Raw genomic sequence first — 20,817 nt, forward strand, 5'->3', positions numbered from 1 at the left:
CAAGAATGATCATAGCTTGTTCTAATTATAAAGGAAGGTATATAATCTAGAAAGGGGTGGGAAGGAGACCTGTCCTGAGTTTTAAGTTCTATATATGAGGCAGGTAATATGGTCAAGATTCCAGGTAGCGAAAACAGGTTGTAGAAAGCCAAGAAGCTCCAAATGAGAGCAGGTAGGTTAGTGAAGCAATTGATGAGCCTGAAGACAGAGAGAAATGCTAGATCCTCTAGGGGTAAACAGGATAGAGGTTGATGTAAGGCTGTGGGGAAGAGGCATGATGAGATCCGTATGTTAGGACAAACACACTGGCTATAGCGTGGAGAGAGGGTTGGAGAGGGACCATGCCGGAGAAAAACAGTTCGGAGACTGTTGCGGACAGGAGGGAAGTGACAAGGGGCTGATATGGGCGATGATGGGGGTTTTAGTGAGAAGGGACAGCCCAGGATATCAAAGAAAACAACAGAAGAAAAGTTTCAAGGAGGAAGAAACAGTAAACAGTATCAAGTGATGTAGAGAAAAGCTGTTCATTGGATTTAATAACAAGATCTCTGGTGACTCTTGCTAGAGAAGCAAGTGTTAGTGGTTCACAGAGAAGCCCATGAGGTTGAGGAGTGACCTGGGGTGAGTGGGAAGGAAACACAGTGAGTGGACAGTGTTTTCCTTTTCCACTCCCTGTGCTGATTTCCTCCTCTACTTCTAATCTCAGGGAAGAATAAAACCACTTATCGGACAATTAGCGAAAACTAGTGCATGCCATAAGCCTCAAAATTACCCTATGATGTTGGGCCCACTATTATCTTTATTTTCTAGGAGGGGAGCTGAGAGTTTGAGAGATTTATACCCCAGCCTGAGATCCACAGTTGGTAAGTGGCAGGGCTCTAGTTCAAAGCCAGGTCAGTGTGATTCCAGAGTTCACAGTCTCATCACTACCCTTTTCTAGAATTTAGCATCTTCATGCTTGCTTTTCTCTTCTTCCCTCTCAAGACTATTTTCAATCATGAACCTAATTGACTTATTTTCACCAAAACATAAATGATGGGCACAGTTCATTATGTTTTTTTTTTTTCTGGATACATTTTGAAATGACCATTGGATGTACTTCTTTTTGCATTTTGATTGTGAAATAAAGCACCAGTTTTGGCACTTTATGTAAGTGGCATCATTTGTATTCTGCTGTGTCTTGCTTCTTTTGCTCAAAATTATATTTTGCGATTCGTCCATGTCGAGTGTGGGATTAGTGCTGAATAATATTTCCTTATATGAATTTACCATGTTATTTGCCTTGCTATTTTATTCTCTGGGGACTTGGGGGTTATTTCTAGTGTTGAACAATTATGACTGATGTTATCTCTTTTTTTTAAAGTTCATTTTTTCTGTTCAAGAAGCTCTAAGAATGTGATTCTTGAACAGAAAAATATCTTTAAATATTTTAGGAGGTCAGGATTCCTTCCCAATTCCATTGAAATGAAACCTGACAGGTGGTTCCTGTGGGTTCCTGATATGCTTACTCATGAGGCCAAACCTGAGGAGTGTGAGAAGCATTTCTAAATTAAAATGTTTAAAGAGGTCAGGTGAACTGAAAAACAAAGAAACAGTTATTACCAGATCTCCCATTTCCCCTAGCTCTTCCACTTTATTGTTGCAATCTTAGCTAAATGAAGTCAGCTTGTATATTTTCCTGCATCGGTCCTTTGATCAGTAAAGTAATTTCTTTTCCTTCCTCTGTGCAAATCTTTTGATTATAATAAGCTCATTCTTTAAGGACCAAACATGGTAAAAAATATTAGCAACTTGAAAAATTTTAGCAACTGTCTAAAATAACTTATTTTTCAGGGGATAAAACTAGAAATATTTAATTTTATAAAGTGAAACATTGAAATATAATACAACCAGTAATAAGATCATAGTGTGTCATATGTTTTAATAACAACATATAAGATAGACACAGTATAGTATAGAGGTTCAGGGTATAGGCTCTGGAGTCAGAAAGACTGGGTTCAGATTTCGACTCTACTTCTTACTGTCTGGGTCGTCAATGCAGTGAATTTTTTAACCTTCTAGAAGTAGCTTCCTCAGCTATAAAATAAGGATAGTAGTAGTACCTATTTAATAGGGCCGTTGTGACCATCAAATGAAAAAACCTCAATAAATGTTAGTTGTTGTTGATATAGTTAACACATCCAAAGGGTAGAATAAGCAGAGTTTTTTTGTTTTGAGACAGAGTCTCACTCTCGTTGCCCAGGCTGGAGTGCAATGGCATGATCTTGGCTCACTGCAACCTCCGCCTCCCTGGTTCAAGTGATTCTCCTGCCTCAGCCTTCTGAGTAGCTGGGATTACAGGCATGCACCACCACGCCCAGCTAATTATTTGTGTTTTTAGTAGAGACAGGTTTTCACTATGTTGGTCAGGCTAGTCTCGAACTCCTGATCTCAGGTGATCCACCCGCCTTGGCCTCCCAAAGTGCTGGGATTACAGGCGTGAGCCACCACGCCCAGCCAACCAGAGTATTTATTAACAAATCTTGACAGAGATAGTTATCTACTTATATATAGCTATTTATTCAACGTTTAATAGGTACCTCTTCTGAGGCAGAAGTTGTGGATCAGACAAAAGTACAATTTGTGGAGCTTAGAAAATTATAATCAAGTGGCAATGTTAAATAAAGTATATTTGGAAACAAAGTAGGAAGTGATTGCAGAATGTGGATCAATTGAAGATACAACTTTCTAGGAGTTTTTTGTATTTTGAATTTGATATCAAACTAATAGCCACAACTTTACCTTGAAGGAAATTGAAGTTCTTTATTCCAGAAAGTGTGTGTACACAAAGAATAGAAGAGAAAACGAGTATGACCTCTTTTGAGGGATAATAGGAATGGAAACCGTGAATGAAATGGGTGAAGAAGGGAGACATAATTGATGGAATATTTTATAAACAGCTTTTTTTTTAAGACTCATGTATTTATTAGATGGTAGGAAAAATAAAAATTCAGTTCCATTTGTATTGACTTGCTGAATTATAAACCTCTTAAGGCAAAATGTGGGCAATCTGGCAGATTAAAGAAAAGTGGTAATATTTTGGCAAAATAAACTTTCCATATTTTCCTCTTCATAATAAAGATATAAATAATAAAGTACTTTGACATTTCAAAGATTTAAAATTTATATTGAAAAACCAGTCTTGAAATTTCTGCGAGTCATTTGAATCATTTGCTGCTTTTGTCATCTTCTTGTTCCTTTTTTTTTTTAAAGCCAAGACTCCTTTCCTACTGCTTCGACTGTAGTTAGTGTTTTCTAGGTTGTCTGTAGGGAATGTTCCCTGAAACTTATGTAACCCCCACCACGCGTTGTCGACTCCCCCAGGTGAATAGAATCCACTAGGTGGCGCCCAGGTCTACTGCCGCGTCTCGTCTCCACGGGGCGCAAATCTTGGAACAGCTGTTGATGGGCTGGAGACATCAGTAGGATCCATGTGGAGCAGCTTCCTTACGGTCTGCTCCAAAAGGCTGTAAGCCTGGTGTTCTTTCAAACTCTTACTGTAATGAAACCCCTGAATATGGACAATGATGGTGTGGTTTTCAGTACGAGAAAGACGAGCAGGCAGACAGACATCCAGCTGCAGTTCACAGCCCGGGCACCCGGCAAGTAGCAGGCAGGCGACTGAGATCCTCCCCAGAAGCTATCCTTAATGCCCAAAGATTGGTTTAGGCAATGACACTGCTATGTATGGAAAGGGAAAAAGGGACGAGAGGAAGGTATCAAAAAGAGGGAGATTATTTCGATATTAGCTTGAGTGGAGGCATAATTCGCTCTCATTTCTGGCAGGCAATTGAGCACTCTGCTTCATATGCTAAATCGAGGGTACATTCTGATGTAGATTTCATATAGTGGGAAATGAAGGTATTTTGTTTTTCTTTCAAATCACATCGGGCAATTTCCTTTATTTCTTATATGAAACGCTGGAGGCTTTGTACAATTATTTTATGCGTTATTACCATTCTTCTAAAAAGGGACAGCTCTTTTCTTTCCAATTTAAAGTAGTGGATAATGACTTTGGCAGCATTTTCCTGCCTTTTTCAAGTTTATGGGACCCATTTCTCATCATTAGGCTGAAGATGCAGATAAGAAAGGACGAGCCTTTTTCTGGAGCTTGTCACATCAGTGTTGCTTTTTAGGTGATTAAAAAGCAAGCAGCGAAGATCTCCGAGAAAACGTCTGACAAAAGGTAATGGAAACCCAGTAACAGACGAAAACCCGTGATAGATTAGGCCAACTTTCTCTGCTAAGTGCATGTGTGCATTTCAGCTCAGGAACAAAAATAAGACCCTGTTCTACGGAGGCTCTTAAAAAACTGACCTGTGCTGGCCCCACACGCTAAGGTTTATTTGAGGCGCCCGAAGGTGATTAGATCCAGGAGGAGGCGTTTTTCTGCAGTTCAGTTTAGGAACTCAGAGCCAGCCAAATGCTTACCGCAGCTGCTTGTTGGCTAGTTCAAAAATGTAGAGCGGCTTTAATTAAAAATCGGCAGGCACGTTTTGATTTTGGTCAAAAGAGATTGTTATTTTTAAACTTCCTGTAGAATAAAAAAAATTCTTATTCCCTTTTCTCTTGTCCATCATTCTTATTCTCATTTCTATCCCCTGCTATCATAATAATGGGAGGGGTTCAATATAGAATTCTTAAAATCTCTCCACGGTGATAATTTTGGTTCAGGGATATGCAGTGGTCCAACAAAAACATCTTTAGCACAAATGTAATTTGGAGTATATGGAAATTGTGTAGTAGTCACAGAGCTATTTCTTAAAAAATATCTTTGCTAATAATTTTGAAAGGCTAGAAGTAGATGAGTGAACATGATATTTGATTATGGAAGGTATTTTGCCTGGTGTTCAGTTGGTTTATTGTTTTGAAGGAGGGAAACTGACATGCACTTTAATAAAGCAGTAAAGTACTTTTTCTAGAACAAAACATTTATATTTATTTATTAAAATATGGTATTTCAATATGCAACAGAGAAAAAATGATTTCTGGTATGATGCTAGAAACAAATCTGGAAGTGTCAAAAAGGATGACTGAAAAACAGATTACAGTTAACAATATAAATCTCTAGAAGTAATATACTTTTCACCTCTGGGTGCCACTGTTCAACTGCTTCTTGTTTTTATGACTGTTTGAAAGCCAGATGCTTCTTGTAGATGTATTCTTAAAAGAATCTGTTAAAGAGACATTTTCTCTATCTCTGGTTATCTGGTAAATAACTTTTTTGGCACCTGGGTGTAAATTCAGCATGGTTGTGATTTGCCATTTAAATTACCAAATGATGACCAAATAATATTGAAGATTGTTTATATGGGCAATTGGCTAGATTAAAAGCCTAATTTCATCTTACGGAAATAAATTTTGTATTTGCCTTTTTAGTAAGCATTTAACCAGAAAAAGCATTTAAAACATGAGAGTTTTAGTTTAAATTTGTTGTCATTTGTAGATATGATTTTAATTCTGCACAAATGTTTGAATAGAAATCAATTTTATAAAAGAGAAGTAATGGGTAGACATTGGAAGGAATTAATCAATGAAAATATAATTTCAAGAACCTAAGATTGTTAACTGAGATATTATTTTTCACTTAACTTTGAAGCTTAATTTCTTTAGTAATTCCATGAAAAAAACCGTACAGGAATTTGTCTATATGTTTTCTGAATTCTTAATTCTCATGTGTGATTATTTTAAGAAATAAGAATAACAATATTTGTAATTTTGCAAAATATATGAGTAATTTTTTTTTTACAATCTAGGCAGTTAATTAGTATTTTGTAACAAGAAACAAATGCACATATGTGGTTGGTTTTAAAATCTCTAATTACTTATTTTAAACTTGGGGCTTACTAGTAATTCGAGAGAAAGAGTTTATAATGCCAAAGTTAATTTTGTTTTGTCATATACAAGTAGTTAATCTAAAAATTATTGATTGATATTCTCCCTCTTTTAACTCTTTTAGGACTCAATATTTAAAGCAAAACTAATTTATCTAGGTGTTCTTCGGCACAAAATTAATTCTGGGACTGGTCCAGGCCAAGCCTCATTATGGAACAGTTCCTCTTGCTGAACTAGTCTAAGCCTGATTGTTACTGGGATACTTTTTCAGAGTTATTTGCAACAAAGAATTTAACCCTTGAGAAGCTACAGAACTGACTTCCAATATTATATATATTAGGCCATTTGAGGGGATCAGGAAGACATTAAAATGAGAGTACGTCTTATCCTTGTGGGTGCTTCCTGGGACCTTGAAGTTAGGCAATTGTATTTGTGTATACTACAGGGGTTTTAGCTTTGTAAGCATAAACCAGAGTTGAAGGGTTCATTTAAGACGTTTTTTACCTTTCCCTAATCTGCATCACAACGAGCATATTACTGATCTTGTCTTTTTCATTTATATGTAAGTGGTGAATTTACCTCTTTGCCTGTGTGCCCAAATAGTTGCTCAGATCATACAGCAAGTTTCACTGACTTTCCTTGCTTAATGTTTAACTTGATCATTTGATTATTTGGTGTTTTTGTGCATACATAGACCCCAAGATTGTAACTGTTAAACAGCTAAAAAGTAGTTCAGCATCATTCATCATTTATATTTCCTTTACTGTGTGTGTATGTGTGTGTGTATAATATCTTTGCGAAATGTTACTGGAGAACAGATTTTTTCAAGTCAATTTTTGTGTTGACTTTTTGCCTTTTGTATAGAAGTTAGTTCATAAGGATTAGGTAATTTTCCACTGGAGAATCTCTTGCATTTTAAGGTTCTTTGCTCATTGTGGGCATCTTACCAAATTTTTTCACTAAAGTAGTCTTCCTCATTCAAAATGCCTCATTTTCTATTAGAATGTTATTAATTTGGCTCAATATATTTTTCTTTTGTGGCTAAGAAGGAATATTTATTTGGTGGTAGTGAGGAGGTCCAATCTACCAGTGAGTTCTTTCACAGAGAACAAGATGGTGGTCAGTTTGAGGGTGGGTCAGTGTCTTTATGATGAGAAGCAATAATTTAGTCTTTAGTAGGTTGCTTGATCTTCATGCTAACAAACCAATAGCTTTCCTCACTCCCTTTCTCTGGAACAGATTTCTGTTGAATTAGTAGTAGGTTGACTTGTCTCAGTCTCACATAGACGTATTTCCAGAAGGTGTTGCAGTTATGTTGTGAGACTTAATTCATCAGCCTAAACTCATTTTATCTGAAATGCAATAACAATTGTTAAGTTTTTCTAACATAAAAATAGTCTAAATCAATTATCCAAGCTATTGTTAAGCCACACTAAATTATGGGATTAATAAGCAAACATTCAGGTAGTTTAGTGGCATTTGATAAGAAAATTTTATTCATTTATATATAAGATTACATTTAGAAAATGATATAGGTCCCATTGTTTTCAATAAAGTAAAAGTAGGTTTCTAAAGAAAAACTTTGTAAAAACATTTTCTAGTCAGTGAATTTAATTTCTCTATAAAATAATAGTTTTAATAGAAACTGCTGCCTTGTGAAACTGAATTTTCAGTCTATAATATGGTATGTGCTTCTGTTTTAAATTCATTATAAAAAGTATTTAAACTTCATAGATTTCTTCCCCCTCTGTATTTTTGTCAGCCTAGACACACAAAGAAAGAAGAATGCTCTATACCTTATGGATATTTAATAAAGATTAATTTTTAAACTAACAATTTAAATATAATCTCCAAATAGATTCAAATCTATGTTAGTTTAAATCCTTTCACAATAAATAACAGGATATAGGAAACTTTAGGAAGGCTTATGATTCTCTATAAGAAAAATGTGCTTAGAGCTTAGAGGGGGACATTTTACAATTAAAAAAAAAATCGACATCTTCCTTTCTGCAGATACCAATACAATCAATTGACAATAAATGAAAAAAGCTGAAAAAAAAAAAAAAAAGAATGCCCCCTCTCCAGTCTTCCATTTTATTTCAGTTGGAAAATCCCCACTGAATGCATTTTTTAAAAAAGTAAATGTATCCTGGGAACATGCCGTTCAGGATTTTGGAAAAGGAACTTCAAACGAAGTTGGTAAGGGAGGCAAATGCGTAAGTGGAAACTTTGAGGAAACTGGCAATGAGAGACTGGAAATCAGGCAGTCATTTACGTTTTACTTCACCACCCTTTGCTTATGTGAGTACAAAGCAGGGAGCTGGCAAGGCTGTGAGTCAGAACTCTCCTCTCAGGAACTGAGCAGAGAGATTCCCAGCATCTGTTTCCTCAACTATCACCCAGAGGATACTGGTGGTAAATCACAGGGAATAAAAATAGCCTCAGAAGTCTAGTTCCAAACAAATAACGCGTGGTGGCTATTTGATAGTGGTTTGGGGATCTCAAAATTCTTCATTAGCTAATTAATAAATATATATTTTTTACATTAATAAGCATATTCCTTACATTGTTCACCTAAATTTTGAGCACAATCTTGGCATTTATACTGACCTGAGTTGAAGTATTACCTAAATTACATTGTATTTGATATTACTATCTGAACTATTTAGGGGCTAAAGGTAGGTCTATGACAAATAATCACAAATGTTAAAGCTTTACTTCAGACACAATAAAACATTTATTTTTAAGATGTTAAAAAAAACCCCACTAGCTTCTTACCATAATGTCAATTGCCAATACACTGATAAGATCTTTCTGCATTTTGACTGTAGCAATTTTATGGCTAGAATCTTACAATTTAACACAACTTATGGTCTTTTCAGGTTATATTTCACATGTAAGAAAGTATTTTTTAGGTCTGCCTAGAAATGTAATTTGATATTAAGTTATAGCTTAGATTTTCAACAAAAACAGCAGCTGTAATAGATGGGATTAGCCAGTGGTGAAAAGTTCAAAGCATTTAATGGAATTGATCTACTAAATTAGCATTGACAATTTTTAGTGGCTATCTTAAATATACATTATTATCATGAAAGAATTAGTCCAATTAAGCCTTTACATTTGGAAGATGCCCAGTCTGACCTTGTCCTACTCAATGTGAAAAGAGAGAGCATCTTTGGGTTTATGTAAATTTGGTGCTAAATCAATTGATTTGGGGGACCCTTTTACTCCTTTTTGGAAAGGAAGAAAAACTCAAAGGCTCTTTATGGTGACAAATGGGTTATTAGAACAGTTAATATAATTTATAATTATATTATAATTAATGTATTATAATTAATATATATAACAGTTTTTATATTGCAAAAAAAATGATGATCAGGAGTTGCTCTGAACCTATTCTGGTTTCAGGGGCTGCCCAACTAAAAAAAAAATAAGAAAAAATAATGATCGAAGAATAGAACAAAATAATATTTGATACATAGGTGAGAATCAATTAGAGTGTGGTTATTTTCTCACGATTTCTTACTAAAACTATATTTACTGTGTATACAGAATATCTGTTGGAACTGAAAGAATTATACTGGGTTTAATTCAGGTTTTTATTTAGAACACTTTCAATTAAGAAATAACTAGCTAATAAAAAAATAGAAATCTGGCTGGGTATAGTGGCTCACGTCTGTAATCCCAGCACTTTGGGAGGCTGAGGTGGGCGGATCATGAGGATTGAGACCATCCTGGCCAACATGGTGAGACCCCATATCTACTAAAAATACAAAAAGTTGCTGGACATGGTGGCATGTGCCTGTAGTCCCACCTACTCAGGAGGCTGAGGCAGAAAAATCGCTTAAATACAGGAGGCAGGGGTTGCAGTGAGCTGAGATCACACCACTGCACTCCAGCCTGGGGACAGAGTGAGACTCCATCTCAAAATAAATAAATAGATAAATAAAAATAAAAACAAAGAAATCTATGCAAATATACGTGAAAAAACAAGTATGGGATTTTCCGGAAATCTATTTTCTATACATCCACAGTATATTTTATATTCTGTTGATATAGACTTCTATGATAACTTGAACATAAATATCATGAAAATAAAATTGAGTTTTGAATTGTCAGTTTAATTGTGCAAAGCCTCTGATGATGGCTGATTACCCATTTATCATGAAATTGTGAAATCTTGACTCTTACGTAAGGGGCTTGGTTGACAGACCAACTTAATTCACAGTGGCTCATATGTGAGTCTTCATTGGAGTTCAGGAGCTAGCTGTTTTGTGAAAGCATTCAGTAAAATATATTTTAGTTGAGTTTTTTTTCTGTTGTTATTCATTACAATATTTAATGGTCCATTTCCCTAATCTGGGCTTCTAACCCAGACACTTTTGGACATTTTTAATAGAAAAAGACACGTCTTTTGTGTAAGATTTCTTCAAAAAGAACATAGTAACTAATTTACCCCCAGCTTTCTCTTCTATAAACGGAATACTCCAATTCTCATTTATCAGCTCCTCAGCTTTTTAAGTTCTCCCCTGAATGCTCAGCAAATTATTCATATCCATCTTTAAATATAGCACTCCAAGGGGAATTTAGTGCTTTATTAAGGTATCTGAGGAAGATGGGAGATGATCTCATTTATTCCTGAGGATGTATTGAAAATCCCCTCTCTGCCAGACTCTGCTAGGTACTGGGAATACAGTAAGATTTAACAAAAACCTTGAGGGAGAGAAAGATTTGCCAACAAGTAATGGGCATACAACATGGTAAGGGCTAACATGGGTGTGGACAACATGCATTTGTCTGTCAGTCCTAATTCAGTATTCATTGTCAAAACAGTATTTTAAATTACTACAGTAATGCCTACTGATAGTCATATTTTTATGCAAATAATTTCTAATTAGCTCCTATAATTCAGGTATATACTTGGAACACATTTTTCCATGCTACATGTAAATCTGCATTTTGTTTCTTGTTATTTGTACAATTTTATCTTAAATTGTTATTTTACCTTCTAAATTTCATTTTTTTGGGCACTTCTATCTGTTGTTCAGTTTGATATCAAAAATACCATTTGTGACCTCCTCACTTTGAATGCTTTAGTTAGAACTCCCCAGCCAATGTAGTTAATGAATAAATAGTTGTCCGTTCCTGGTTATATTTTCCTGATATGCCTTATAGGAGAGAATCAAAAGCCTTCCTAAAGTCTAGCTTAGGGTTCATCAGTTGATTTTCTGTGATCCATTATGTTTTCCACTCTGCTATGTAAGAGGATGACTGTCTATTACCAACATAGGACAAGTATTTTTGGGAAACTATATTGATTAATAACGATTATATAATTAGGTCCACTTTCAAGGGTTCTGGTTACTTTGGTCCTTTTTGAACCTCCAGGCATCTACTCAGTTCTTTGAATATTATACGAAGGTGGAGACAGTCATTTTGTGCCATTCATTCAGTGTTGTCAAATGGAAACTGATCAGAGCTGGGACTATCAGAAAAGAAATGGGCAAGTCGTGTGTCCTAGTCATCATCTATCACACGTCAGCATTCGCTCCTGCATAGTGCAGCACTGATCATGGCATGATGCAAGCTCTTATTTGGTCACTGTGGACAAATATTCCCCTTTTATTGATTTGTAATACACCATTAAGCTTCATTGTTATAAAATTGGATATGATAGATAGCAAAATGATAAAAACCACCTGTAATTCACTAACTAGAGATTGGCATTGTTAGTATTTTGGTTTACATATGCATGTTGGTGTATGTGGATGTAAGCATGTAAAATATGTATAATATACATACTGTTTTGCAACAACTTGCTTTTTTCACTCAGTACTACAGAGTCCATTTTTCTAAGATAATGTACATCATATAATCATACAAATTCAGCTTTTCAGTGTTGAATCGCAACTGTGTTCTTTTTATTGTTCAATAATTCTGCTCTAATTCCCTGAGTAAAAAGAAACCTCTCCTCCACTCATGCCTTTCTTATAGCATTATCTCTTATCAACTTTAAGTAGATTCCTTATTATCTTAGTAACTGCAGTCTCTGAGAGTAGGATCTATGCATGATTTATCCTTATGTTTCTTACATTTTAGCTGCATAATAAATATTCATTTAAATAAACAAATTCAGGAACTTTAGCAATGGGAATTGAAATCTTGGACCTTTGTGTTTTGCTTTTAGTTCTATCTCTGATTTCACTTTGTAATACAGTTTACCCAGGGACAGAACGAAAAAAAGCAATTTGTCACTTACCTGGCATCACCAAGATGTGAAGTATGCCACAGAAGCTAACGTGCCACACAGCTGGAAATAGTTCATTAATATCAACAATTTTGAATGAAGCTTTCTCAGATGCACTACATACTTTATTAGAATTTTTTAGCAAATGAAAGATATTGATGTGAAACATTTGGAAAATACAAACAAAAAAGCAACCTCTAATTCTACTAACTAGAAATGAACATTATTATTTTGATGTCTGTCCTTGCAACCTTTCTTTTCTATGTATACCTATACATGTGAAATATAAATTTCACTATAGATTTTATCAAACTGCAATCCAAAACACTATAGCTACTTTTTCTCATTAATATAAACATCTTTGCATGACAAAAAATTTTGCCTAATAATAAATGTTGATGACTATATAGTATTTCATTATGGGAGTATGCTATAATTTACTTAATCTCACCTTCCCTTATTGAGTATTTAAATTATTATCTACTTTATGTATTATGAATTATAAAAAAAAATTGTAATGAATATCCTGGGTCAAAAGTCTTTGGACATTTGGTAAGGAAAAGTTTTAAATATTCCCCTTTAAGCAATCAAGTTGAGGCAAGTCTCTTTTTCTTTCATTACAAGATTTAAAAAATATATATAGCATATTCAAGTAAATTAGTGTATGAGATGGACTAAGATTTTAAAAATTATAAAATAAGGGCATGCTACCCTGAATGATGACAATGGAATTACTTTCTGTCTCAAGTTGATTCTAGAATACTTGCTTGGCCTCATTTGGTCTTTTGTGGCATGAAAAATGTACTTCTTTATTAGATTCAGTCATAAAACAGGAGAAATAAGATTCTAAATGTTCATGTTTCCTGGAAGAAGTTGATACCTAGCTGTATCTTTGTATAGTTTCATAAAACTATAGGTTGGAAGGGAGACAGTTTCTGTGATTAAGTCTGTTCCTCAGTTTCCATTTTATAAGTAGGACAGAGCTAATCACTATAAACATCTAGAAATCTTTTAAAACTTCAAAATCCAAATGGTTTACATTCTGTTCCCCCAGCTTTTGTTGTTGTACTGCTACAATTCTGTGTTTTGATGCTAGTTAGGTAAGCACTTTGAAAAGTGCTATCACAGTGTTTACCCATTTTGATGAAGCTTTGAGTATCTCTGCTTTGTGTTTTAAAAGCCTACACAGGGAATTCCCAGGTGGTCTCCCATCAAAATACTAACTGGACCAATCCTGCTTAACTTTTGAGGTTAGATGAGATCAGGCAGTATGGCCATAGATTGGGTATTTATGATTTGACATAGAGGAAGCACTAAAGTACAATTATGCATTTCGGGGACTGATGAGAAAAGAGAACATTGCCACTAAATCACTGTTAACTGGAGATTGTGGGATTTTGCAATTGGGAGCTAGAGAGTAAAGAGAGATCATTATTTTTATTTTGAATAAATCAATGCTGTTAATTGAGATGTCCTATTCAAAAGCTAAGAAAAATTGGAGATTACTATTTAATTCTATCAAGTAACACCAAATAATATTAATTAAGTTTGCTTGATGAGAGAGTTTTCCTCCAAATAATCTGCTAAAGAGAACATGGCTCATATTTTGGCATCTTAGAGTGAAATCCAGAAACTGACAAAATTTTATCATAGTCCTAGTTACTTTTAAAAATTGTTCTGTTAGTAGAAATAAATCTACACATTCTGGATTTCCAAACAGTCATTTGAAGTATTAAAGTAAAAGTAGTGGATCTGGTTGCGTGGTGATATGCTTGTTGGTGTTGTCTGTCCTCGCACAGGACAGAAGAATGATCTACAAAGCAGATGCTACAGAGAAAATAGGTAGGAGGCAAGGAGGAAAGAAAAGAAGTGTGGTTTACCAGTGCAGTCTCAAGAGAAGGGTGAAAAACATCTGAGCCTTTGGCCAAAGAGTTTTGCCAACTCAGGTCTGGCAAAAAGGCATTGTGGGATGTTTGGGGCCCTGCAAAGCCAACAGGGCCTCTGCTTTATAGGTCTCATTGGGATGACGTTCATGCAGTAAGTGGTATTAGAGTTGAATTTAATCCATCTTAGAAGGAGGATACATTAACCTCACTTGAGTCAATGAACTGATAGCTCCAGAGAGCCAGTGTGCAGGAGGATGAATTATGGTGCAGACTTGCAAGCTTGTCCAACCCATAGCCCATGGGCTGCCTGCGGCCAGGATGGCTTTGAATATGACCTAACACAAGTATGTAAACATTTTTACACCCCACCCACACACGCACACACATGCACAAGCTCATCAGCTATCGTTATTGTATTTTATGCATGGCCCAAAACAATTCTTCTTCTTCTAATGTGGCCCAGGGAAGCCAAAAGGGGCTGGTTGGAGTCCTAATGCCAGTGCTGCTGGTTGCTGGCTGCTGGCTGCTGGCTGTGTGGCCTGGACAAGTTCCTTACTCAATCTGTCTCAATTTTGTTTTATATAAAACAAGAAGCTTGATATTAGACTCTGAAACAGTGATTTTGAGGTCATTCCCAAATTTGGGGCATTCGGGTCTTGGGGAGACTGGCTCTCCAGGGCTGACGGTTTTGTTTGCTCTGGATGACTGCAGCTACAGTGGCTACAAACAAAACTTTGTCCTGAAGCTTGTTTTATGTCTCTGGACTTCCCTAGGGAGTACCTGTTGACATTAATGCCAAGATTTTTTTAGAGCTTATTTTGATATGTTGGTACATTTTATTCCTTCTTAAATTCTAAAACTGTTCTTGGGTGTGTACTAGCACCATATATTCCCTGTGAACCTATTTATCTTTTGGAAGTTCAATAGAAAGAAATGCTGTCAGTCAATATTTGAGGTCGATAGGCATTCTTTTAAAAAGGGGTTACTCTTGTTCTTGATCTGATCCTTGAGTAATCGAGAAACAAAGAAAATTATGCTAACATAATCATCAGGAAACTATCTACAAATAAACTTTGATATTTGACTTCATGAACTATGATTCTTAGCCAACTTTATCCTTTACCTTGTCACCATTGGAATTAAAGTATTTACAATCCCGAGAAAATCATATCCTTTCTATAACAGTGTGGTACATTATTTATTAAAAACAAGCCATGCAAGTGTAATACCTAATAGTTCTATTGAAGAGAGATGCTTACTTCTTTGCAAAATTTGGAAAACAGTGTGTCTTTACTTGCTTATGTAAAAATGACTGACTGATTAATCATGGGTTTTTGAACTGGTATAGTTCCAGAAATGTTTCTTAGGAAAAATTCTAGCTTTGCCTGCAGGTTCTTTTTGATCTAACGCTACATATAGAATGGCCAGAATCTTGTTCAGACCACTCAGTGCTCCCAAAAGCTATCAATTTTGCCATCAGCTCATTTAATCACTGATGCCTATGAAAATACTTCAACCACCAATCAGGCATATTTGCATTTCAGGTCACTGTGTAGAAGTGTCTGTTGCTCAATTCCTAAAAACTCTTATCAGTTTAAAACAGGGGTAAGCAAACCTTTTCTGCAAAAGGCCAGATAGTAAATACTTCTGGCATTCCCATTCATGTGGCCTCTATTGCAATTATTTGACTCCGCTGTTGTTTAGTACAAAAGCAGCCATAGACAATATGTAAATGAACAAATGTGGCTGCATTTCAATAACGTTTTATTTATGGAGACTAAAGCTTGAATTTCATATAATTTTCATGTGTCACAAAACATTATTTTTCTTTCGATGTTTTTAACATTAAAAAATGCCAAAACATTTCTCATTTTTTGGACCATATGAAAACAGGTGGTAAGGTAAATTTGGTCTGCAGACCATAGTTTGCTAGATCCTTGTTTAGAAAATTGAAATTATGTAGAAATGTTTGAAAGACACAACTGATAATTTGTGGCTGGGTATTACATATTCACCTGTTTCCCCTTTTCCTGGGCACATAGCTTTAGACTATACCTCGTCTTCCTCATAGTTAGGACTGGTCATTTGACCAAGTTCTTTTTTCATTTGAGACAGAATCTCACTCTGTTGCCCAGCTGGAGTGCAGTGACTTGATCTCAACTCACCACAACCTCCACCTGCTGGGTTCAAGCCATTTTCTTGCCTCATTCTCCCAAATAGCTGGGACTACAGGCACATACCACCATGCCTGACTAATTTTTATATTTTTAGTAGAGAGAGGGTTTCACTATGTTGGCCAGGCTGGTTTTGAACTGTTGACCTCGTGATCTGCCTACCTCAGCCTCCCAAAGTGCTGGGATTACAGGCGTGAGCCACCGTGCCTGGCCTCATTTGACCAAGTTCTAGCCACTGGAATGTGGGGCAGAAATGATGTGTGGTTGCTTCCAGGTCTGGCCTATAAAAACCTCCCATGCATGGTCCTTTATGTGCTTTTCTTGTGTGTAGAATATGAAGGGGCATCAAAAAGGAAGGAGGTTGGTTCTTGTTTTGGTTTTACAGTGAGAAATAAACTGCTATTGTGTTGAGCCACTGAGAATTTTCAGTTTTCAGTTACAGCAACTACTGTTATCTTAACTAATATGTCATTAGTTTTTCCAGATATTTTTGATTTGATTCTTACACTAAATTGGATTCTCCAAGATTGCATACTTGGATAGATTTGTTTTTCTCCTCCTCTCCTCTCCATTTCCTCCTTTTTCTTTCTTTCTTTTTGAAATGGAGTTTCACTCTATCGCCCAGGCTCAATCTCAGCTCACTGCAGCCTCTGCCTCCTGGGTTCAAGCGATTCTCCTGACTCAGCCTCTCAAGTAGCCGGTATTACAGGTAACTGCCACCAAGCCTGGCTAATGTTGTTTTTGTATTTTTAATAGAGACGGGGTTTTACCATGTTGGTCAGGCTGGTCTCAAACTCCTGACCTCAAATGATCCACCTGCCTTGGCCTCCCAAAGTGCTGGGATTATAGGCATGAGCCACTGTGCTCGGCCTGTTTGCTCCTTTTCCACACTTAATTGGCAGATGATAGACTGGGTTGCTTTCTGTGTTTTAACCAAATAAAATTTGGTGGCTATTAGCTTTCACTGAGATGTTACAAGAAACAAGATATATCAGTTTTACCATAGTGATGTTAGTGAGAGAAGTCACTGACATGAAAACCACCTGAGAAATTCTCTTGGAACTCAGGGCCAGGAAAAACTTATCTTCCTCTGAGAAATTTGTATGTTTTCTTATCAGCAAAGAGAATATCGTTGAATGTACCTGATTGCGTTCCCTTTTCCCTTTTCCCTCTGGTTGCCAAGAAGCTCAGAGCCAAATTTTTGGCTCAACATTAATAACTTCGTAGGACCCTGTGGCCTACATATCTGCATTCTTAGTTTCCTACTGGTCTTGACCTTCTATTCTGCTGTGTTTTCCTTGTTCCTGATTTTTAAAATTTATATTTTTTAATTTTATTGCTTGTTTTTCTTATAAGCTTCCTCAGACCCTTTGTGGAACAAAATGGTGTATGTTAAAAAAATGGCTTCAGCTTATTAATAGAATATACCAAAAACAATCCTTAATCACTAATTGTGGTCTGGAAATTATAACTTCAAGTTTATTTCTTGGGTTCTCCCCTTAGTCATTATGTCTCACGGTTTGGTGAAGGGATGTTTTTGCAATTATGAGAACTGAAGGCCTAAACATTTCACTAGTCTAAAGGAAAAAAGAATGTCACTTTACCAAAGGTCCCTATGAGTTGCCATAGAAATGGAGATAATTCACAAAAAAGTTTAACAGGTAGATGATAGACTGGGAAAAGATGTTTGCAATGTTTGAAAAGCAATAGCAAATTAATGTAAAGAATATATAGTGACCTCCTGAAACTCAAGAAGAAAAGATAATTAAATAGACAAACGATTGAAAGATATAAATAGGTTATTTTCAGATGCCAAAATTTGTCGGTTATCAGAGAATAGCAAATTTGAAGAAGTAATCACTCCATACTCATCTAATTGGCAAAAAAATTTCTACATTATTTTTTTACTCACCACCATACTAACAAGGACAATCAGCAAAAATTAAAAGGTGGACAATAGCAAGTATTGGCTGTATGTGGACGATGGGGGTCCCCATGCACTGTTGGTGAGTGTCTGGACTGGTAGAGCTATTATGGAAAACAGTCTTTCAGTATTTAAACTACATAAATGCATTCTGACTTCTCCGAGGCATATCTTCCAGATATATTCTTCCCTAAGGTCAGTAGAAGATACACACGAAAAGTTCATCACGGTCTTATTTGTGGTAGCAGTGCATTTTAGGCATTCTTGTGTCTATCACAAGAGGAAAGGGCGAATAAAATGTAGTGAATGTATGTTTTACAGTAGTTAGAAGCAAGATAGTTTTACAGTTACATCTTATGATTTTAAAAAAGTGTTCAGTAAAAACGGTATGTAAGAGTGATATATTTATCATAATACTATTTACATACATTTAAAACAGCCATAAAGAAAATAACACCATGTGTTTAAAAGGATTCAGACAAATTAAGTCAATGTATCAAACTCATACCTATGTATAGAGTGGAGAAGAGTAGAAGGGACAGATGATCATTCACCATGAACTCAACTATTTGTACTGACATGAGAAAAGGAAATTTGTGTCATCCTGAGAGGAAGTGGCACTTTAGTGTTGCCTTTATATGTCCTCAAGCAGCCAAGTCTCATGTGAGAAGTCACTGGTGGTGACTGCACAGAATAGAAGGGTGGATTCAGACTCACTTGGATTTGATCTCAGCAACAACTTTGAATTTACCAGCATTTTGCAGGAGCTTGAAAGTGAGAACTTTGTAAAAATCTCTATCTCAGGCCGGGCATGGTGGCTCACGCCTTTAATTCCAGCACTTTGGGAGGCTGAGGTGGTCAGATCACCTGAGGTCAGGAGTTTGAGACCAGCATGGCCAACAAGGTGAAACCCTGTCTCATCCAAAAATATAAAAATTAGCTGGGCATGGTGGCAGGCCCCTGTAATCCCAGCTACTCTGGAAGCTGAGGCAGAAGAATTGCTTGAACCCAGGAGGTGGAACTTGCAGTGAGCCGAGACCGTGTCACTGCACTCCAGCCTGAGTGACAAGAGTGAAACTCCATCTCTAAATAAATATAAATAGAAATCTCTATCTCAGTACAGGAATTACCTCTGACTTCATTTATTCATTCAGAGCATAGCATGGTGGCTGAGAACATGGACTCTGGAGACGACTCCTGGCTCTGCCATTACTTACCATGTGACCCTGGGCAAATTACTTCATCTGGCATGCCTCAGTTTTGATTGGTTTTGAAAGACAGGGATAACAACTTTTTTTTTTTTTTTTTTGGTACCAAATTTCTTTATTCGAAGGAATGGTACAAAGAACTTAAGAGGATATTTTGGTACAACTTATAGAAAAGGTAAAGGAAACCCCAACACGCATGCACTGCCTTGGTGACCAGGGAAATCACCCCGCGGCGATGGGGAAATTAGCCTAAGGCTTAGCTTTCATGATCACTGTCTCCCAGGGTGTGCTTGTCAAAGAGATACTCTGCCAAGCCAGATTGGGGTGCTGCCATCTTGCGCAAGCTGGTCACGTGGTCACCCAATTCTTTGATGGATTTCACCTGCTCATACAGGTAATGTCTCAATGAAGTCACACAAATGGGGGTCATTTTTGTCAGGGGCCAGTTTGTGCAACTCCAGGAGTGACTGATTTGCATTTTTTCCCAAATGTAACGCACACTCCGTCGCATTCAGCCCGCTCTCCCAGTCATCATGGTCTGGTTTCTTGATATCCTGAAGGAAGACGCGGCCACCTCGTTGGTTCTGCAGTTTCATCAGTTTCTCATCATGTTCCCTCTCCTTATGAGATTGGTGAAGAAAGTACTTGGCAAAGTTCTTCAAAGCCACATCATCGCAGTCAAAGTAGTAAGACACTGACAGGTAAATGTAGGCGGTGCAGAGCTCCAGGTTGAGCTGGCGGTTGATGGCGGCCTGAGTCCTGGTGGTAGTTCTGGCGCACCGGCGAAGGGGACACGGTCGTCAAGGCGGCGGCAGCGGAGGCGGTGGCTGAGTGGAGCTGGAGCCGCGGCGGGGGCCTTGGCGCAGTCGGAGGGCACGGTGTGGAGGTGACGGAGGGCTGGCTGTGGGCGGCCGGCCGGTGTGGGGGAACGAGCACCGAGTTCGTCCAAGCACTGTTGAAGCAGGAACCGCGGAAACTCTTCGGCGAAGAACGTCATAGGGTTGTTGTGAGGATTAAGCAAGTTAATATTCTGAAGCACTTAGAATGGTTCTTGGTACACAGTAAGCATTATATAAGTATTCATCAAATAAATAAAGTCATTTACAATACCTGAGTACCCAACATGGGCAAGGACTATGCTAGATTCTGGGAGTACATCTCAGAAAAGATGATCTTTGCTTGTTTTTCATTTTTTGAGACAGGGTCTTTCTTTGTCATCAAGGTTGGAGTGCAGTGGTGTGACCATGGCTCAATGCAGCCTGAGCCTCCTGGGTTCAAGCAGTCCTCCTGCCTTGGCCTCCGTAAGTGGTGGAATTACAGGCATGAGCCTCTGTCCCTTGCCAGAAAAGAGACTCTTTTTACTATGTCTCTTGTCCTGCCCTGCCTAGGTTCCAGGGTCTTAGTCCTTGCTTCATCGCTTGTGCCCAAGCTCCATCTATTGCTATATCTGTGTCTTTTTTTTCCTTCTGTGTTTGTCTTTTGATTCTCTGATGAATATCCTCAT

The 20,817-nt window shown here is 37.0% G+C and overlaps 1 pseudogene; it reads right to left on the minus strand.

The window, feature by feature from the left end:
- Nucleotides 1-19,432: 19,432 nt before the first annotated feature.
- LOC100407924 (ferritin heavy chain pseudogene) lies at nucleotides 19,433-20,107 on the minus strand (annotated as a pseudogene).
- Between the last annotated feature and the right edge of the window lie 710 nt (nucleotides 20,108-20,817).

This window comes from Callithrix jacchus, chromosome 6 (assembly GCF_049354715.1).
Source record: "Callithrix jacchus isolate 240 chromosome 6, calJac240_pri, whole genome shotgun sequence".
Taxonomy (NCBI): Eukaryota; Metazoa; Chordata; class Mammalia; order Primates; family Cebidae; genus Callithrix; species Callithrix jacchus.